This window comes from Lithobates pipiens, unplaced genomic scaffold, assembly GCF_037356315.1.
Source record: "Lithobates pipiens isolate NorthernLeopardFrog02 unplaced genomic scaffold, aLitPip1_a1.2 Scaffold_66, whole genome shotgun sequence".
NCBI lineage: Eukaryota > Metazoa > Chordata > Amphibia > Anura > Ranidae > Lithobates > Lithobates pipiens.
In genome coordinates, this window is record NW_027507888.1 from 314,909 (window position 1) to 337,805 (window position 22,897).

The 22,897-nt window shown below is 47.7% G+C and overlaps 1 long non-coding RNA gene across 1 annotated transcript in view; it reads right to left on the minus strand.

Moving 5' to 3' along the window:
• Window positions 1-5,529: 5,529 nt before the first annotated feature.
• Window positions 5,530-22,897, minus strand: part of LOC143958944 (uncharacterized) — a 101,080-nt gene continuing 83,712 nt past the window's right edge. The window contains exon 2 of the long non-coding RNA XR_013270152.1: window positions 5,530-5,731. This is a non-coding gene — a long non-coding RNA (uncharacterized LOC143958944). The remainder of the gene's footprint in view (window positions 5,732-22,897) is intronic.

A 22,897-nucleotide genomic window follows, 5' to 3' on the forward strand; every position in this document is an offset into this window, starting at 1 on the left:
TGATCTTACTCTCGGATAAATCAAAGTGCAAATACACAGAGATGAAAATGGGCCGACATAAATGTCAATCACCATACATCCCTGATTTCAAAGATGGAAAAAAGAATTGTTTGCAACAGACAAGCAAAAAAAGAGAGAAGGGGACCTCACATTTAGAAACGGGGCGGGCTGATCGAACCCCCAACTGGTTGGAAAAGGTTGTAGGTCAGACCCGCCCCGGGGTGCCCGTACAGACCCAGGAAGGGCAAGGAGCACTCGGAGGGTCCCCTTCAGGTATGGAGCCCCCTCCCAATCCGCGAGCCATCAGACATCCACGCCAATATATTGCCTATTTGACAAAATACAATCATTTATTATTACAATATACCAGGGGGTAAAAAAAAAAAAAAAAAGTCATTTAAAGAAAAGGTTTGAAACTGATTGCATCATTAAGTCCCGGGGATCGGGTAGCCTCCAAATTAAATATCCATCGAGTCTCTCGTTGTAAAAGAGTATGATTATAATCCCCCCCTCTATCTCCCGGGGGAACATATTTCAAAGGAAAGAAGTGCATGAGACCATCGTTGAACTGATGATATAAACCAAAATGTCGGCTGATTGGAGTTTCCATCTTCTTCCCCCGCACCAGGGACACATGGTCCCTGATGCGGTGGAAGAAGGGACGCTTTGTCTTCCCAACATAGAAAGCATTGCATTGACAAACCATAATGTACACCACCCCCACTGATTGACAGGTCACAGCAAATTTGGGTTCAAATAAACGACCATTTGGCAGACGTATGGATCTCGATGCATGTAAATATCTGCAAAAACCACATTTGTGGCACGGGGTACATCCTGTTTGTTTAGGACCCACCTTTACGGGAGGGGAGAAATGACTTTGTACTAGAGAATCCTTCAAAGATCGTGATCTCCTATACGTGATACCCGGATATTCCGGGAGATGTTTTGCTAAGAGGAGATCCCCCTTCAAGAGATACCAGTATCTCTGAAGGATTCCTTTAATTTGCGAATGTTGTTCGTTGAATGTGGTGATGAATCTAACCTCTTCATTCCTCCCCCCTTTACTATAGAAGTATGGGGAATAATAATGGATGCTGCCCTCCGAGTTGCAGAGGGTCTCATTATTCTTGCTGGGGATATGAATGTGGTGCTCTCACCTGATGCTGACAGATTTGGAATGGCGCCTAAGCATGGCTCCCCGCTGGCTCAGTGTATTGGGTCATATAACCTGGTGGAGGCCTGGAGGTGGAAAAACCCACATGTTAGAGCTTACTCCTGTCACTCCACCATGTTTAATACTCTTTCTAGGATTGATTTATGTTTTGTGTCCAATGAATTATTGCCGAGAGTGCTGGAGGCCCAATATCTGCCTCGTGCTGTCTCGGATCACTCCCCACTTCTGGTCACCTTTGACATGGAGAGACCGAGAGGGTACGTGGTGTGGAGGTTGAGCCCATTGTGGCTCAAGGAGGAACGATTTGAGAGGTCTACGCAGTCGTCTATTGGTGACTTCTGGGTGGACAACCGGGCAGGGGCCCCTGTCGGAGTCACCTGGGATGCGTTTAAGGCCACACTTAGGGGCTCAGTAGCCCGTTGTTATTAAACAACTTAGATCGGATAGGCAGTAGAAACTCCTGGAGGCAGAAAGGAAAGTGACAGATGCAGAGGTGGAATACATAGCAAACCCCAATTCAGATACATATAGAGGTTGGAGGGAAGGGGTGCGCCACTTAGATCTTGTATTAGTAGAAAAGACCCGGAAATTTTTTTTATACCAGGCGCAGCGCATATTTGAATTTGGTAATAAGAATAGTAGGCTGTTGGCATACCTGGCCCACTCACAGCAAACCCCAGCTTTCCGTGGCAGGCAATCTCATTGGAGAAAACAGCTTTGCCGATGCGACCCAGATTTGGGAAAAAACACAACGATGTTTACTCCAATGGTTGCACCCTTTAAAACAGAGCACGTGTTCTGCTATGCGATTCTTTGAAGCAACGTACCAACGCTATTTAAAAAAATCTGACCTTTGAATGAACATCTACATCTATTTACAAGGAATTCTAAATACATAAATAAAACAGGGCATACCCTGTATGAGGTGGCTGTGCAGTGCAAGGGTGCTTTCCGTGGCAGGCCATCTCATTGGAGAAAACAGTTTTGCCATTGCGACCCAGATTTGGGAGATACCGCAACGATGTTTACGCCAATGGTCACACCCTTTAAAACAGAGCACATATTCTGCTATGCAATTGTTTGAAGCAATGTATCGACGCTTTTTCAAAAATCAGGCCTTTGAAGTCACATCTACATATATTTACAAGAACTTGCAAATAAATAAACCATAACTGTGCAGTGCAAGGGTGATGGCCATGTCCGGCAATCTCATTGGCGAAAATGGTTTTGCCATCATGACCCTGATTTTGTAAATGATGTAAACGTTTACTCCAACGAATGCACCTTTAAAACAGAGCAAGTATTCTGCTATGTCACCGTTTGAAGGAACACATTGATGCTATTTAACCACTTGCTTACTGGGCACTTAAAGAGGAAGTAAACCCTGATGAGTTTACTTCCGCTTTCATTCCCTGTAAAGGCAAAGCATAATGGACTACTATGCATCACATAGTAGTCCATTATGTGTCACTTACCTGACACAGGAGCCAGCAAAGTCACCGCTGTCCCCTGTAGTTCCAAGCGTCCATCTTCTTGGTGGGTCTCGCTGCCCAAGCACTGTGATTCGCTGGAGCAGCGATGTCGTCACTGCTGCACATGTGCACGGGAGCTGAGACTCTCGGCATTGCCATCATCGACGATACCCCGCTCAGTGCACCGCTGTCTACGGCGCATGCGCCGTAGATAGCGGTGCCTGTCTTCGGGCAAATATCTCCTAAACCGTATAGGTTTGGGAGATATTTCTTGGACCTACAGGTAAGCCTTAATCTAGGCTTACCTGTAGGTCAAAGTGGTTTGTAAGGGTTTACAACCACTTTAAAAACACTTCCTGCCCAGACCAATTTTCAGCTTTCGGTGCTCTCACACTTTGAATGACAATTACTCAGTCATGCAACACTGTACCCAAATTAATTTTTTGTCCTTTTTTCCCACGAATAGAGCTTTCTTTTGGTGGTATTTGATCACCTCTGGGGTTTTTATTTTTTGCGCTATAAATGAAAAAAGACCGAAAATTTTGAAAAAAACGCATATTTCTTTGTTTCTGTGACAGAATTATACAAATTATTAATTTTTCTTCATAAATTTTGGCCACAATTTATACTGCTATATATCTTTGGTAAAAATAACCCAAATTAGTGGATATTATTTGGTCTTTGTGAAAGTTAGAGAGTCTACAAGCTGTGGTGCGAATCGCACAAAATTGATCACATCTGATGTACTGGTGGCCTATCTCGCTTCTTGTGACCCGAACAGGTCAGGAAAGTACAAATACCCCCCAAATGACCCCTTTTTGGAAAGTAGACATTCCAAGGTATTTAGTAAGAGGCATGGTGAGCTTTTTGATGTCATTTTTTATTCCACTATTCTTTGCAAAATTACTCCACAAAATTGTCATTGTAATAGGTTATTTCTCCAACATGGCATGTGTATACTACAAATGACACACCCCAAAAAATTCTGCTACTCCTCCTGAGTATTACAATACCACATGTGTGGGACTTTTTCACACATAGAGAGGCCCAACATGCAGGGAGCGCCATCACGTGTTCTAGGAGCATAAATTACACATCTAACTTGTTGACTACTTATTACACTTTTGAATGCCCTGGAGCACCAGGACAATGACACGTGGCACTGATGACAGATGGCACTAATATGTGCCACCGATGACAGATGGCACAAATATGTGGCACCGATGACAGATGGCACTAATATGTGGCACCGATGACAGATGGCACTAATAAGTGGCGTTGATGACACGTGACACTGACAGGTGGCACTGACAGATGGCATTAATACGTGGCACTGATGAGATTGCACTGATGACCGATGGCACTTATACGTGGCACTGATGACAGATGGAACTGGGGACAAATGGCACTGACAACATGTGGCACTGGGGACAGATAGCACTAACAGGTGGCACTGGGGTGGATGGCACTGGGGCAGGATGGCACTTTACATTTTTTTTTTTTTTAACAATGACGGCCGCTGCAGCCATTCATCTCTCCCTTCTCACACTCTGTCTGTGTGAGGAGGGAGAGCGGCGCTGAGAGATCTCATATGTTTACATATGAGATCATCTCCCATTGGACACGCCGATCGCGATGTAAACGGCCGCTGTGATTGGCCGTTTACAGCGATCTGTGTTTGCCTGTCCCCGGGTGACACGGCAAACACAGAACTTCTGATGCGCGTCCGCGGCGGCGCGCATTGCGGAAGTAAACAGGACGTCCAGGGATGGCCACCTGGAATGAAAGCGCCTGCTCTACGGCCGTCATTCGGCTATAGGGCGGGCGCGAAGAGGTTAAAAAATCTGGGATGCGATGCACATATATATTTTTACAAGTACTTATAAATAAAAATAAAATATGGGATCCCATGGATGAGGTTGCTGCTTTCCACATCAGGCAATCTCATTAAAAAAAAAAAAGTTTATTTTTCTTCAAATGCAACGCTATTGCAAAAAAAAACATGGGTTGTGCTCAACCTCTATCTATAGCTAGAGATACGAGTAATTAGAAAAAAATAAATCATGGGATCACGTGTATGAGCTAGCTTTACAATGCAAGTGTGCTTTACAGGTCAGGCAATCTCATTGGAGAAACCGGTTCATGCCAAGATACACATTGATGGAGGATCAAAGATGTGTGATTTGATGGAAAATAAATGTCATACACATACAGTAGGATGAGTGTTTGTTGGGTGAAGGGGGCCAGAGCATAAAGAGGCTGTGAGGAAAAGGAGGGCCAGGAGTGTTGGGGCTATGATGTGAAGGAAGGTTCAAGGACAGCGATGTTGCAGGGGAAAGTGTGAAATTAAGGGGGGATCGTGACATCCAGGGTCTGGTACTTACCTGCGATCCCATACCTCAGTTGTGGCACAGAGAGTGTTCTGCGTGTCCAGCATGGCAATTACCAAAGAGCTTTAGGAACTTATGAGTAAACCGTACATTGGAAATACAATTCAATACAGGAGACATGAGGGTAGCCTGCTCATTAGAGCTTACAATCTCTAAAACAGATAAAATAAAAACAATTGATTTTTTTTATAACTTAATTAAGATTTATTTATTTTTGTTGTTTTTCAGATCAGTGCTTAAGGAAGCTCTCCACATGAATTTTAGAATCAAAATTACACAGAGGGAAGTAAATATTACAAGTAACACTACAAGCTCAGAATACATCAAGATGGAAGAAACGTCATGTTATAGATGGTGCAAAAAGTCATCTTTCTCCCCCTGCCCACCATGTCTCTCTTCTCTCCTCTCCCTCCCCACATAACTAGAGTATGTAAATACAATTAAACTCTGTATTAACAGGTGTGCTTCTCTCTTCTTGCCTTTCAGTGTCCTTTATTTAAAAAAAAAAAAAAAATGCAGGTTTATTTCCTTTTTAGTTTTTTTTTTTTGGATGGAGGCATGGGTCCCGTGACATTCAGCTTGGTATTCTTCAACCACGCTCATAGGATGCTCTTGCGGTTTGTTCTATTTCTCATTTTCTCACATGCAGATCCCTCTGTTGTTTGTGTAATTACATCCCATCAAGTTGATTCCTTACAAAAGAAATAGAGAGTAAACAGGTGAATGCAAGTTCAAAGATGCCTTACCGATTTGTGAACATTAATTATTGGGAGTAACATCCCCTAGAGCAGGCATGGCTAAATGATGGACCCAGTCACTGTCCTATTTGCATACTCACAGGGTGATCGTGCGGATGGGAATATGGTTGAAACAGCACCACATCACAAAATGAATTACAACATTGATTTGCTTTTTTGGAACCCTATGGACTTTATAGGCACGAAAATACAGTGATATATCTTTAAGAAAAGATATGATTTTTATACTTACCATAAAATCCTTTTCTCTGCAGTTCACCACCTGACACAGCTGCTCTTAGACCACTGGGACATCCCCAAGCAGTGCCAAAATGAGGGGTGGCAAAACAGCATAAAAACTACACCCACTAGTATAAAACTTTAACCACAAAAAACTACATTGTGAGTGTGACCAAAACTTTTTTTACCCACCAAAAAGGCACTACCACCAAACTGCACCAGAACTGCGGTAACAAATGCAACAGTGCATTACTTAAAAAGGTACTGCGTTTTTACCAAAAACAAGGAAAAAAAACGTAAGTGCAATTGTACAGCCGCCTGCAAAACTTTGCGGCCAAAATCGGCATCAGCCCCATGCACCGACGTCGACCTTGTAGAATTTTGAAACTGTCGCTCAGGGGGTGACTTGGTCGCCTGTTCACAGACGCTTGATGTCAGAAGGCCAAAGTCGTTCCGATTGCCTTGTGGAGTGAGCCGTGACCAGAAAGGGGGGCACCTGCCTCTTCAAAGCATAGGCCTGTACTACAATCTGTCTGATCCCCCCCTGGAAATGGTGGCCGACGAGACCGCCGTGCTTTTTTTTTTTTTTCAAACAGCCACCGAAAAACAAACAAGGAGTCTGACTTCTGAAAGGGAGGTGTAGCAGACAAATACACCCTCAGAGCCTTAACCACGTCCAGGGCATGAAGAGCCACCTCCTTAGAATGTGTCGACTTAGCACACAGAGATGGTAAGACAATGTCTTCGTTGATGCTTTTCTGCCGAAACCACCTTCGGCAGAAAAGACTGTTGGACACAACATCACCTTATCCTTGTGGATCACCAGATAGGGCGACTTGCAAGACCAGGCCGCCGGGTACAAAACCCTCCTGGCCGAAAGTAATGGCCGCTAGAAAGACCACTTTCTGGGAAAGAGTCAACAGAGGGATCTCTGATATTTTCAAATGGCGGTTTTTTTCAAGCACCGATAACGCCAGGTTCAGATCCCACGGGGGTAACGGCCCACGCACGGAGGAACTACATTTTGGACAGCTTGAACAAAAAGTGCTCGCTGGAAAAAAAAAAAAAAGACAGCCAACGCTGATATTTGTCCTTTAAATATGGTGCTTAAAGCCAATTTCTGAACTACTCATTGCTGTAGAAACAGGATCAATCCTGGATATAGGAAAAAAAAAAAAAAAAAAGGGAGCGCGGACGCCATCCCTTCTCACACATGGAGATGTAGGCCTTCCAGGTACGATGACCTACCGAGAAGAAGCTTTCCGTGCTCTCGGCATAGTTGGAATCGCAGAGTCCCAAAGACCCCGGTTCCTCAACACCCGACTCTCAATAGCCATGCCGTTAAAACCAGCGATGGTAAAGCAGAACGGAGAATCGGAAATCGAGACAGAAGGTCCTCTCGTAGCGGCAGTCGACACGGGGCGTCCGCCACCAGGTCTGAGTACCAGGGTCGCTGGGACCGATCTGGGGCAATCGGTATTACTGGGATCCCCTCTGTTACCACGTCTGCTCCGCTGAGTGGAGGCCGTTTCAACGGAGGAAAGGCATAGATCAGCTGGTGCATAGATCAGCTGGTACTGATCCCCCATGGCACCACCAGCGTGTCTGCCCAAGGATCTGTTGCCCTGGACACGAACCTCGGCACCTTCCCGTTGAGACGGGCGGCCAGAAGAGCCGCGTCTGGTGTGCCCCATTGCGGGCACAGTAGCCAGAACGCCTCCGGATGCAATGGCAATGCCCATTCTCCTGGGTCCAGCATCTGGCGACTTAGGTAGTCTGCCTGCCAGTTCTCTGCTCCCGGGATGTAAACGGCCGACGGGGGCAGGTACATGTCGCTCTGCCCACTGAAGGATGTGAGGGCAAGCGTCCTCCCGTGCAGCGGCCAAGCTTCTTGTTCCTCCTTGGCGACAGAATGTCACGGCAGTGGCAGGCATACGTCAGAGTGGAACCTGATCAAACGCCCCTCAAAGTCTTATTGACCACGTGGAGAGGCATAGCCTGATCGCTCTCGGCTCAAGCAGATTGATCGGCAACTTGGATCGCACCACCCACCGACCAGAGGCCCTGAGTCGACTGAACTCCCATTACCCTACCCCAGCCGGTTGGGCTGGGGGCCGTGGTGATCACTGTCCATTTCAGAGGTAGGAACGACTTCACGGACCAAAGTGCCGGGGACCTCAGCAGGGAATCCCTGACCAGCTGGCTCACCTGAATCTGCCCATCCAGGGATAAAGGAGATTTGTCCCATTTTGTCAAAATCTCCTTCAGCAGGACTCTGGTGTGAAACTGGGCATAGGGTAATGCCTCAAGGAGGCCACCATGAGTCCCAGAACTCGCATGCAAAGCGTAGCGACGACCCCCTGTGCGGTTCCTCAACAGTTTTACCGCAGCTCTGAGAGTCTGCAGCAGCTTGTCTGAAGGGAGAAACGCTCTTGCTTCCATGGAGTCCAGCAGTAAGCCTAGCTACTTCAAACGCTGAGTCGGTACAATCACCAACTTCTTTAGGTTCAACAGCCAATAAAAAATTGCTGCAGGGTCTGCATGGTGATCGCCACATCCTCCTCCTAACTCTGAAGCAGAAGATGCTCTCGGAAGGAGATCGCCTAGGTATCCCCCGATCGCGATCCCACAGCGTTGCCAAAACAAGAGACAATACCTTGGGGGAGGGCAGAGGCAAAACCAAAAAGGCAGAGCCACAAACTGGTAGTGGGCTTCCTAGACTGCAAATCGCAGAAATCTCTGATGCCGAAGGCATATGGGTATGTGCAGGTACGCATTCTGGATGTCCAAGGCCACCAGGGAGTACCCTTGATGGAGTGCAGCGATTTCTCAGCGATTCCGTTCTGAACCTCTGTACTTTTGCAAAGTAATTGAGGGCTTTCAGGTCCAAAACTGGACGTTCCCCTTCCATTTTGCAGGTTTGAGTAGAACCCTTGGAAACATGCCAATTCCTGGAACGGGTAATATCACCCCACGACTAAGCAGGTCCCTTACCGCCCCCTTCAGGGCCTCCTGGCGAGCTGGGAGTACGGGTATGCTTCAGGGGAAGAATCTCTTTTGCGGCCAAGAGAGGAACTCTATCTTGTAGCCTGAGGAAATCAGATCGCAGACCCATTGGTCGGACAGCCGAGAGGCCAACCGGGCTGCAAACTCCCGAAGGCACCCCCCCCCCCGTCTTGCGGACGGGAGAAAACCTTCATGAGGTAGCACTTTTGCTCGCAGGCTCGTGGTTCCACACACGCTTTGGTCCTTTAAAGGTCGTCCTGTCGGGGGACGCTTGGTCAAAGCCCTGGGTGGACGAAAAAGCCGTTTGTGAGCGGAGAATGAGGGCCCTTGCCAACGGCGTGGCTCCTTAGCCTTCCTAGCCTTCCTGGCCTGTGGGACTAGTGTACTCTTACCACCTCTGGCATTTTTAATAATGTCATGCAATGAGGCTTCAAAGAGACGGTTGCCAAGGAAGGGAAGATCCGTCAGGGCTTTTTTGGATGCCTGGTGAGCAGGCCAGCATTTTAGGCACCACTGCTGATACTGAAGGCCTGGATAACAGAGGAAGGGTATCCAGGGCTGCATCACAAAATTGTACTTCGGGCCTCGCACTAGTTGGTCTGCTAGTTAGACAGGAGAAGCCTGTTGCTCTCCCAATTCGCGGCGCAAAAGTTTTGCCCACTCGGTTAGTGTCTGAGACACGAGTGTGGATGCCAGTACCGGTCGCCTAGTTGACCCCACATCCGTAAACAAGGAACGAGCCTCTGCCTCGGCCTTCCTGCCCATGGGGTCCTTAAAGGCAGGAGTCCCCTCTACTGGGATGGTGGTTACTTTGTACCGGGGGGGTCCACGACCAGAGGAGCCGACAGCTTTTTGAGAAAGGGGATAACGCACCACCATGTATTTGGGGTCCGAAAAGCTCAAATTGCGGTCGACACCGTTCCTTGTAAATGAACTTAAGTCACATACGGGAACAGCTTAAGTCAACGGGCTGGCTTACGGGACCCAAAAGGCAAAAGGGACCCCGCTACATCAGCAAAGGGATCTTCTGGCTCCCTCCCGATTCTTCACGCACAGCTGTGATAAGTGCTCGAAACAAGCGATTCTCGCGCACGGACCCGGACGGGGACTCATCTTCGCTGTCAGTTCGGTCCTGGTCAGCGTCATCTGAAATGACAGAGCGGGGGGGGGGGGGGGGTCACCGGCCTCAGCAGGGCCCGAGTCTGCATCAGAGCTCCCCTCCAGAGGACGGGGGCCGGTTTTTACAACCTTTACGCCCACGCACCGCCTCCATCTTGGCAACAAATAGAGGACCGCCGACAAAGCATCCAGAGGCACTGCCTGCAGGTGAACCGGTTGCAATTGCCTGGATTTCGGGGGAAGAAACACCAGTTTCTGAAGCCATGCTGACCCAACCCCAGCGATGGCAAAACTTGGCACCCCAGATGTTTTGGAAATACATTTCCCACCATGCTCAGGCACTCTGCAGTGTAGGGGTGCATCATGGGAAATGTAGTTCCAAAACATCTGGGGTGCCAAGGTTCGCCATCACTGCCCTACCCTGTCTGCCACCTGTTGGGGACTTAGGAAAGCGATGGTCCCACCCTCCTAACAGCTGCTGGCTGAGGGGCTCTTCCGCACAGAACTCCCCACCCTGACTGGTTCTGCGCTGGCTGTCCAGCTAGTAGAGCCTGTGTCCTGTGCCAACTCCCAGATGCATAGGAGACCGCACAGCGCTGTGCAGAGCTGTTTTGAATGGCGCTGAAACTGACCAAAATCAAATGGCCGCCGAGCGTCCAGTATAAAAAGGACATAATCACAGGGAAAACGGCCGCCAAAACACATGAAAATGGTCAGAGAGCCTGCTGCTCCTTGCCTCACCAAAGATGGCCGCCGAGCACTGTATACCACGAGGGACAGCGAACTAAACAGGCAGATAAATGGTGGTGAAACAGCACTACAGCGATCAACAGACACAGCCTCCAGACACCTCAAGGAGAGATCCACACACAGCCAGGGCACAGCCAGCAAGCGCAATCCCTCCCCCAGGTAAAAGCCCCCCAGAGAGCCCCTGTATATGGCGCGCGCACACACACACAGAGATCCACCTCCCAGGGATTGCCCAACTGCTCAGCCCCACTGAGGCAGGGAGAGCTGTACTTACCCGGTTCTGAAGAGCTGGGAGACATTCCATCACAGACCCGCTCTCCAATCAGTGTGGGATGGCTGCTGGCCCGTCCCACTGAGACGCAGAAAGGAGTAGCCTGGTCACGTGTGTGCCCCGGAGCATTTGCGCTCACCAGCCACCTCTGGAGCTGAGGCATGTCGTGGCTCTGGTCTGCACACGCTCGCTGGCCAGGCTGGAGAGACAAGGATAAGAGTATCCAGCCTGTCACCCAGCCGATAGCAGATCACAGGATCTTTAATGTTAAGCAAAAAGCAAAGCTTCTGCAAAGAAAAAATCCATGGGCCCATGGCCCTGCGGGGTTACTAGGTCCTTCTCCTTCACTAGGCAGAAAAACCCCCCAAAAAACTGAAGCTGCAAGGCAGGCTGTGGGGTCGTCCCCCTTGGGCAGAACTAGAAAGTTGTTGTTTTTATATGACATGTTATGCCTAGTCCTCTCCTGAAGGTGGCATAACGAGCTGTGTCAGACAGTGAACGTAAGAGAAATACAGTCTATATTTTAGTACTAATTAAGTAAAACATAATAGTGCTACTTAAAAGTCTCCGGATAGCCTAATGACCAAACTAAAGCATAAAGATCACCAAAACCACAAACGGACAGCCATCGTAAAACATAATAGCAAAAAAAATAAAATGAAAGATTTATTTTTTTTAAAAGCGGTTGCGACGCTTAACCGGCAAGGGAACGCCTTGGCCCGTGCCGGGTCAAAAAGAAGACGCCGTCAATTCAGATAACTGGTTGAGGTCAGAGCGGAGCACTTGAGGTCAAACTCCCGTGCTAAAGCCATGAAAAAAACACATGGCGATTGCCACATTGTCCGGGTGTGCAGAATAAGACTATGCTTACAGGAAGAAGTTGGCCAGATAGCCTATCGCAGAAATCCCCTGCCGTCTCAGCCATGCCAAGATCAGAGCCGGCTACTTGGTGAGCAAACGGGGAGAGCGCAAGCCAAGTCAAAACGGGAGCACGACTAGGTAAAGATGCACGCTTCCAAATGCAAGAGCAACGATATGAATAGGTGAGTGAGCTCAGGTCAAAAGGCCAGATTCACAGATCAGAGTAGAAATGGGTGCGAGACCACCTTGTCCTGGGGGGGGGGGGGGGGGTTGGGCTTTCACAAACCATCAAAGTGTGCCAGGCCTGACACCAGCTTAAAACAAACGGAATGAGCAGCCTCAATCACCTAGGACAGTGATGAAGGACCTTGGCACCCCAAATGTTTTGGAAATATATTTCCAATGGGGCTCACGCACTCTTCTGTGTATCATCAATGAAAATGTAGTTCCAAAACATCTAGGGTGCCAAGTTTCAACATCGCTGACCTAAGATCTCCAAAAGGTAGCAACCTGGATCATTGACTGAGGTAAACAGAGGGGCTGCAACTACAGACCTACAGAGGCAGGTTGCTCTCCCACCCAAAGACCTGTTGGGGAAAAAACTGGGGCAGAGGTTCCCCTTCCAGGACAATGACCCTAAACATACAGTCAGAGCTACAATTGAATGTTTTAGATCAAAGCATATTTATATGATAGAATGTCCCAGTCAAAGTCCTAGACCTAAATCCAATTGCAAATCTGTGGCAAGACTAATAACTGCTGTTCAGATGCTCTCCATCGAATGTGACAGAGATTGGACTATTTTGCAGTTAAGAAATGGGCAAAAATTTCACTCTAGATGTGCAAAGCTGGTAGAGACATACCCAAAAAAGACTTTCAGCTGTAATTGCAGTGAAAAGGCAGTTCTACAAAGTATTCTCAGGGAGGCCTAATACAAATGCACACCACATTTTTTCACATTTGCCAAGGTCAATAATTGACTTACTCATTATATGAAAATATGTAAATCCAACAGCATATGTCAAACTAGAGGACATGTTACGATTTTCTGCTGTAGATCTGAAATTATTTTGTATACAATAGGGTTTTTTTTCCTCAATTTTAATGTGTTTGTACCAATAAAATTCTTCGTTACATTTACTATAATTCAAAGTGTTTTGTCTACAAGTACCAAGTCATGTTTTGCTTTGGGATCAAATACTTATTTTACGCACTGAACTGCAGCTTAATTTATAGCATTTGTTTTATGAGTTTTCTGGATTTTCTGTCTCTAACACTTAAAATACACCCATGATAAAAATTATAGACCATTAATTTCTAAGTTGGCAAACTTACAAAATCTGCAGGGGATCCAATTGTTCTCTTTTCCCACTGTACATACACACTCACCGGCCACTATTAGGTACACCTTGCTAGTACCGGGTTGGACCCCCTTTTGCCTTCAGAACTGCCTTAATTCTTCATGGCATAAATTCAAGGTGTTGGAAACATTGCTCAGAGAATGTGGTCCATATTGACATATCATGCAGTTGCTGCAGACTTGTCAGCTGCAGATCCATGATGCGAATCCTCCATGCCACCACATCCCAAAGGTGCACTTTTGGATTGAGATCTGGTGACTGGAGGCCATTGGAATAAAGTAAACTCAATGTCATGTTCAAGAAACCAGTTTGAGAGGATTTGAGCTGTGACATGGTGCATTATACTGCTGGAAGTAGCCGTCAGAAGATGGGTACACTGTAGTCGAAGGGGTGGACATGGTCCGCAACAATACTCAGGTAGGCCGTGGCATTTGACTGCTTGTCGACCAGCGCACGATCTAAGTCGACACAATGGCATGGCTGGTCAAATGGGCGTACCTGTACGTCCCTTTTAAGACATGGCTTAGTGGGCGCCGGGTACTCTGAGGGTTCCCTGCATACTCTGTCCTCCGGTGGCCTGCAATTGTGACAGAGCGGCAGAACTGGGAGATGCCTAATGTAAACAAGACAAGACATTACCCTGTTCTGCCCAGCAATATGACAGGGAGCTACTGCTCCATCATGTTTAGTGAGCCCACCCCCCACAGTTAGAATCACTCCCTAGGACACACTTAACCCCTTGATCACCCCCTAGTGTTCAACCCCTTCCCTGCCAGTGTAATTTACACAGTAATCAGTGCATTTTTATATCACGGATGCTGTATAAATGTCACTGGTCCCAAAATAGTGTCAAAAGTGTCTGATGCGTCCGCCACAATGTCGCAGTCGCAATTAAAAAAAAAAAAAAAAAAAGAAAAAAAGTCATAAATCTATTTTGTAAAAAACGCTATAACTTGAGCAAACCAATGAATATACGCTTATTGCAATATTTTTTACCAAAAATATGTACAATACATATCTGCCTAAACTGAGAAAGAAATTTGTTTTTATATTTTTTGGGGACATTATAGCAAAATAAAAAATATTTGCTTAGCTTTATTTTTCCTTTAAAACAGTCGCTTTTTTGTTTATAGCGTAAAAAAAAAAAAAAAATTGCAGAGGTGATCAAATACCAAAAGAAAGCGATTTGTGAGGAAAACGTTGTTTGGGTGCAACGTCGCACAACCACGCAATTCGCAATTAAAGCGACGTAGTGCCGTATCGCAAAAAGTTCTCTGGTCAGGAAGGGGATAAATTCTTCAGAGGCTGAAGTGGTTAAACAATGCTCAATTGATACCAAGTGTACAAAGAAAATACCCCCCACACCATTACACTACCAGCCTGAACCACTGATACAAGGCTTGCATTGTATGTAAAGAGGTAAATGGCACAGCCAGAACAGCTAACAGTAAAAAGGACTGTGCACGGTCAGATCATAAACCCGATGAAGTGCTAAAGTGCATAATCCTTCATAAATGTGCAAACTGACAAAGTGGTGCAGGTGCTAATATATAACGTAAAACCCATATTAACTTGATGTAGAGCAATATCCGAATATTGCCATTAGAATTTGTTGAAACTGATAAGTGCAAAATGCTAACCGAAAGTCCAGATATACACCACAATAATTAGGGGTTTTTCTGCCTAGTGAAGGAGAAGGACCTAGTAACCCCGCAGGGCCATGGGCCCATGGATTTTTTCTTTGCAGAAGCTTTGCTTTTTGCTTAACATTAAAGATCTTGTGATCTGCTATCAGTATCGTCATTCAAAGTGCATCAGCGCTGAAAACTGAAAATTGGTCTGGAGGGGGGTTTAAGTGCCCAGTTAAGCAAGTGGTTAAAGATGGTTGTGCTTGAAGATCCCAGTTTTTGAAATACTCAGACCAGCTCATCTGGCACCAACAACCATGCCATGTTCAAAGTCACTTTCTTCCCCATTCCGCTGCTCTGTTTGAGCTTCAGAAAGTAATTTTCCCTACATCTAGATGCTTAAATGAAGTTGCTGCCATGTGATTGGCCGATTAGCAATTTGTGTTGCTAAGCAATTGAACAGGTGTACTTAATAAAGTGGCCAGTGAGTATGTAATTTTTTATATTACTTTCAGTGTTCCAAAGTATACATTAACCCCTTATAGTAGCGATTATCAGCTGTTTTTGTATTATAAAAAGGCTATTCTTTTAAATCTCTAACTGCTTGCTACCCAACCACTGTCAAATGACAGCGGTGCAGCTCTTGTTCTATACAGCATCATAGGACGGCGGCCCAGAACAGCCACTCTCGCACAGCCACGTTATGTTGCTAGGTCACGGCGCAACTCCGATCTGTGTAAAGAGCTGTGGCTCTTTAACCATGTGATTGGCTGCGTCCAATCACAGCCTTAATCTAAGCCATGTAAACACGAACACAGAGTAAAAAAACCTTTCCAAAATTTTTGGGGTTTTTATTGTACATAATAAACCCGGTTGTGAAGACCACCAAAAGAAAGTTCTATTTGTGTGAAGAAAAGTTTGTTTGGGTACAGTGTAGCATGGCCGCGCAATTGTCAAAGTGCGACAGCACTGAAAGCTGAAAAAAAAAATTGGCTTTCTGTACTCACAGTAAAATGCTTTTCTCTGAAGTTCATTGACAACTTTAATTCTTGACCTTTGGGTTATCAAACCACTTCAGGAGAGGACTTAGAACATGTAACATGTGTAAAAACAGCAAGACTGCTCAGCACCGCCCAGGGGGCGGTCCCTGTGGCTATAACTCCCTCACCCCGCTTCCTGCGGCTCAGTACGTCAAAAAGCAGTACAAATAGGAGGGGTCGGTGCTGTGTCTGTCTGAACTTCAGAGAAAAAGGTTTTTACGGTGAGTACAAAAATCCCATTTTCTCTTTCGTTGATTGACGGACACAGCTCCTTTAATTCTTGACCTTAGGGACGTCCCCAAGCAAAAAACGAGGGGTGGAAACAGCAAAACATAACTTCACCCACAACAAAGGGAACACCTCAACAGAGGAGTCACCATCTTAAACAGCTACCATCAAAACCAGTAGCAAACTTATGCATCAAAAGATGCATAACAAACTAGTAACTTAAAGTGTAATTGTAACCTTACACAGCCGCCTGCAAAACCTTGGACAAAGCAAGCTTTTGAGATCCACTTACGTCAACTTTGTAGAATTTAGTGAAAGTGTGAACGGACGCCTTACACACCTGGGAGACAGACGCTTGATGATGTCGGAAAGCCCAGGAGGTCCCAATTGCTCTGGTGGAATGAGCCGTGACAGGAAAAGGGGGACCTGCCCCTTTAAGGCATAGGCCTGAACCCCAATCCGTTTGATCCACCGAGAAATGGTTGACGAGACCGCCAGAGCTTTTTTTTGGACCAGCCCCTGAGACAACCAGTCTGACTTCTGGAAGGGAGCTGAAGCAGACAGATACGCTCGTAGAGCCCAGACCACGTCCAGGGAATGTAAGGCAACCTCTTTTGGGTGTGTCAACTTAGGACTTAAGGAAGGCAACGCAAGGTCCTCATTTAGATGGAATGCCGAAACCACCTTTGGAAGGAAAGAGGGCTGCGGACGACCAGGTAGGGAGACTTGCATGACAATGCCACCAATTCAGAAACCCTCGTGGCAGAGCTAATAGCTACTAGAAAAACTTCTGAGTGTTAACAAGGGAATCTCCCCAATGTTCTCAAATGCCGGTTTCTGATAGCACCAGATTCAGATCCCACGGAGGTAGCAGTGGTCAAACCGCAGGGACTATGTGTTGAACCCCTTGCACAAAGATACTCACCAATGAGTGAGTCACCAAGGGATGTTGGAAAAGGGCAGCCAAGGCAGATATCTGTCCCTCGATGTTGCTTAAGGCAAGTTTCTGATCCACTCCTTGCTGCAAGGATACTGGAAACTGAATAAGTGCGGACGTCACACCATCTCTTCACACGTGGAACCTTCCATGTATGATGGTAAATCTTCAGGGAAGACGACTTCTGTGGAAATGACTGAGTCTGACAGACATCGGTCCTTTAGCACCTGGCTTTCAACAGCCATGCCGTTAAAACCAACGATGGTAAAGCAGGATGAAGCATCGGACCTTGCGCTAGAAGGTCCTCTCACAGCGGTAGCCACCAAGGAACATACGCCACCAGTTGTACTAGGTCGGCGTACCAAGGACGCAGAGGCCAATCTGGGACAATCAGAATTGCTGGAATCCCCTCGGCCTCCACTCTGCGCAGCAGACGTGGTAGAAGCTTGAGTGCTTGACGCGTCCACCCAGGGGTCTCTTGTGCTGGACACAAACCTCTGCACCTTCTGATTAAGCCGAGAAGTCCACATCTGGTGTCCCCCCCCCCCCTTAGGCAATGGAGCCTGAATACCTCCAAATGCAACGACCATTCACCTGGGTCCAGCATCTGATGACTTAGGTAGTCCGCCTGCCAGTTTTCTACACCCGGGATATATATGGCCGGCACATGTCACTCTGCCCACTGGAGGATGTGAGCAACCTCACATGCTGCAGCTGAGCTCCTTGTTCCTCCTTGGTTGACGTACGCCACTGCGTGCGTTGTTTGACTGGATCCTGCCCTTGTAGCCTCATTGACCATATGGAAAGGCAAAGTCTGATTGCCCGAAGCTCTAGCACATTGATTGGCAGATGGAATTCTTCCCGCGACCAAAGGACCTGGGCCGACTGTACACCCAGCACTCGCCCCCCCCCCCCCCCCCCAACCGGTCAGGCTGGCATCCGTTGTGATCACTGTCCAATTGAGAGGAAGGAACAATCTGGCCAGAGATCTCAGCCACCAGAGAAGGGAATCCCTGACTAACTGGTTCACCCCAATTTGACAATCCAGGGATCATTTGTTCCATTTTGACAAAATCTCCTTCTGCAAGACTCGTGTGAAATTGAGCATACGGTCCCACCTCGAATGTGGCTACCTTGAGGTCCAGAAAGCGCATGCAGAAGCGCAGCAACGACCATATGCAGTTTATCAACTTCACTGCAGTTTGAACAGTCTGCAGCTTGTCTGAAGGGATAAAAACCGCTTGCTTCTGGAGGACTCCAACAGCAAGCCCAGGCACTCCAGGTGTTGAGTCAGCACCAACGCCAACATCTTTAGGTTCAGCACCCAACTAAACTCCCGGAGAGTCTGCATGGTGATCACTACACCCTCCCTTAAGTCTGAGGCGGAAGCTGCTCTCAGGAGGTTGTCTAGGTAACCCACGATTGTGACTCCACGTTGCCTTAACAGCAGCAGAATTGGGCCTAACACTTTGAAAGAACTTTGGGTGCTGACGCAAGGCCAAAAAAGGAGAGCCACAAACTGATAGTGCTCTTCCAAATGCAAATCGCAGAAATCTGATGCCTGAAGCATATGAGTACAGGTAAGTACGTATCCTGGATATCCAGGGATGCCAGGAAGTCCCCCTGATGGAGTGCTTATACCATCCTGAACCTTTGCAATTTCACAAAGCTGTTGAGGGCCTTGAGGTCCAGGATTGGACATACCCCTTTCTTTTTGAGGACTACAAACAGATTTGAGTAGAATTCCTGAAACCTTTCCAGAGTCGGTACAGGTACTATCACGCCGCGCAGTAGCAGGTCCTGTACGGCCCCCGAACAGGGCTTCCGGTGAGCTGGAAGTAGAGGTACATTGGAGGGCAAAAATCTGTTTGGTGGACAAGAAAGAAACGCCATCTTGTATCCCGATGAAACCAGCTCACAAACCCACTGGTCGGACAGTAGAGAGGTCCATTGGGCTGCAAATTCCTGAAGGCGATTCCCCACCCGAGAGTTGGGCAGGAGCAAACCTTCATGCGGTAACATGTTTGTTCACAGACTTGTTTGGCTTGCAAAACCAGGAATACTTTGTCATTCAGCAGGCCCCTTGTCTGACTGGGAGCACTTACCTGCCGACCTGGGCGGGCGAAAAAGCAGTTCGAGCGGAAAGAGAGGGCCCTTGCCTATGGCATGGCTCCTTATCCTTCCTGGACTGTGGGAGCAACGTGCTCTTCCCACCGGTAACATTTTTAATAGGTCATCCAGCGAAGCTCCAAAAAGCCTCTCACCTTGGAAGGGCAAATCCACCAGAGCTTTTTTAGATGCCTGGTCCACAGACCAGCATTTCAGCTAAAACAGGCGCCATAGCACCACTGTCGATACCGATTCTCTAGAGAGCAGGGGGACCATATCCAGGGCCACATCACAGACATACTTAAAGCGGGGTTACACCCTACAGTGGAACTTCTGCTCATTGGAACCCCCTGGACAAAGGTACTCATTAAGGAGTGCTATGACAGGGGTTGTTGGGAAAAAAAAAAAAGACAGCCAATGCTGAAATTTGTCCTTTGATGGTGCTTAATGCCAATCTCTGGTCAACTCCTTGCTGGAGAAATACAGTGCCTTGCGAAAGTATTCGGTCCCCTTGAACTTTTCAACCTTTTGGCACATTTCAGGCTTCAAACATAAAGATATAACATTTAAATTTTTTGCGAAGAATCACCAACAAGTGGGACACAATTGTGAAGTGGAACGAAATCTATTGGATATTTTAAACTTTAACTAATAAAAAACTGAAAAGTGGGGCGTGCAAAATTATTCGGCCCCCTTGCGTTAACACTTTGTAGAGCCACCTTTTGCTGCGATTACAGCTGCAAGTCGCTTGGGGTATGTCTATCAGTTTTGCACATCGAGAGACTGAAATTCTTGCCCATTCTTCCTTGCAAAACAGCTCAAGTTCAGTGAGGTTGGATGGAGAGCGTTTGTGAACAGCAGTTTTCAGCTCTTTCCACAGATTCTCGATTGGATTCAGGTCTGGACTTTGACTTGGCCATTCTAACACCTGGATACATTTGTGAACCATTCCTTTGTAGATTTTGCTGTATGTTTGGGATCATTGTCTTGTTGAAAGATAAATCTCCGTCCCAGTTTCAGGTCTTTTGCACACTCCAACAGGTTTTCATCCAGAATGGGTGTGGACCACCGCAGGCACAGTAGCGTGAACACCTACGGATGCCACGCCCATTCTCCTGGGTCCAGCATCTGGCGACTTAGTCCACCTGCCAGTTCCACTCCCGGGATGTAAATGGCCGATAAATGTCGCTCTGCCCACCGAAGTATGGGAGCGACCTTCCGTGCAGCGGCCGAGCTTCTTGTTCCTCCTGGGTGATTGACGTATGCCACAGCCGTGGTGTTGTCTAACTGGATCCTGATCAGACGCCCTTGCAGTCTTATCGACCATGTGGAGAGGTATAGCTTGATCGCTCTCCGTTCGAGCAGATTGCCCAGCAACTTGGATTCCTCCACCAACCAGAGACAATGGGTCAACTGAACTCCCATTACTCCACCCCAGCCTGATAGGCTGGCGTCCGTTGTGATCAGTGTCCATTTCAGAGGTAGGAGCAACTTCGATGGAAGTGCCAGGGACCTCAGCCACCAGAGCAGGGAATCCTTGACTAATTGGCTCAACTGAATCTGCCGATCCAGGGACAACGGAAATATGTCCCATTTTGACAAAATCTCCTTCTGCAGGACTCTGGTGTGAAACTGGGCATACGGTACTGCCTCAAAAAGGAGGCCACCATGAGCCCCAGGACTTGCATGCAGAAACATAGCGACGACTACCTGCGGTTCATTAGCAGTTTTACTAACATGAGTCTGCAGCTTGTCTGAAGGGAGAAACACTCGCTTCCGTGGAGTCCAGCAGTAAACATAGGTACTCCAAACGCTGAGTTGGTACAATCACAGACGTTTTTTTACTTTCAACAGCCACCAAAATTCCTGCAGGGTCTGCATGGTGATCGCCACATCCTAACTCTGAAGCGGAAGATGCTCTCAGGAGGAGATCGTCTAGGTATCCCACGATCGCGATCCCACGGCAACACCAAAACAGGAGACAATTCCTTGGCAAAGACTCGGGGGCTGATGCCAAACCAAAGGGGAGCACCACAAACTGGTAGTGGGCTTCCTTGACTGCAAGTCGCAGAAACTTCTGATGCCGGAGGCATATGGGTATGTGCAGGTACTTCCTTCTTGGGGACTTCAAACAGGTTTGAGTAGAACCCCTGGAAACATTCCAATTACGGAACAGGTACTATCACCCCACGACTCAGCAGGTCCCTTGCGGCCAAGAGAGGAACTATCTTGTAGCAGGAGGAAATCAGATCGAAGACCCATTGGTCAGACAGCCAAGAGGTCCACCGGGCTGCAAACTCCCAAAGGCGAACCCCCACCGTGTCACGGGTGGTGGCAAACCTTCATGCGGTAGCACTTTTGCTCACAGGCTTTCGGTTTCAGGGACTCTTGGGTCCTTCAGAAGTCGTCCTGTCGTGCTGGGGACACTTGGACGAAGCCCCAGGCAGACGAAAAAGCAGTTTGTGAGCGGATAAAGAGGGCCCTTGTCTACAGCATGGCTACTTAGCCTTCCTGGCCTGTGGGAGTAGACTACTCTTACCACCTGTGGTATTTTTAATAATGTCATCCAAAGAGCTGATCGCCAAGGAAGGGAAGATCCGTCAGGGCTTTTTTGGATGCCTGGTCTGTAGACCAGCATCTTAACCAAATCAGGGACCTCAGCACCACTGCTGACACTGAAGCCCTGGATAACAGAGGCAGGGTATCCAGGGCTGCGTCACAAACGTACTTAAGGTCTTGCACTAGTTGTCTTCTAGTTCCACGCAGACAGGAGAAGCCCGTTCTCCCAATTCGCAGTGCAACAGTTTTGCCCAATCAGTTAGTGTCTGAGACAAGTGCAGATGGCAGTTCTGGTTGCATGGTTGACCCCACAACCGTAAAGAAACAAGCCATTGCCTCTGCCTTCCTGTCTGTGGGGTCCTTAAATGCAGGAGTCCCCTCTCCCGGGATCGTGGTGAATTTGTTTAACCTGGATACTGGGGGGTCCACGACCGGAGGTAACGCACTGCAATGTATTTGGGGACCGAAAAGGTCTGTTGTGGTCGACCCCATTCCTTGTAAATGAACTTGTCAAAATAAGTCAGATACGGGAACACCTTAGGTTAACAGGCTGGCTTACGGGACCCAAAAGGGACCGCTACATCAGCAGAGGGATCTGCTGGCTCCTGAATCTTCAGGGTATCACGCACAGCTGTGATAAGTGCTTCAACAAGCTCTTTGTCGCGCATTGACCCGGACTCAGTGTCATCTGAAAACGACAGAACAGGGGTCACCAGCCTCAGCAGAGCTCTCCCCGGAGGAAGGTGGGGGGCAGGAAACCGACAAAGCATCCATCTGCAGGTGAACCGGTTGCAATTGCCTGGATTTTGGGGGAAGAAACACCAGTTTCTGAAGCAATGCTGACCCTACCCCTGTCTGCCACCCAATGGGGACTTAGGACAGTGATGGTCCCACCCTCCTAACTGCTGCTGGCTGAGAGGCTCTTTCCCGCAGGACTCACCACCCTGACTGGCTCTGCGCTGTCCAGCTAGTAGTGCCCGTGTCCCTTGTCAGCCCCCAGGTGCATAGGAGA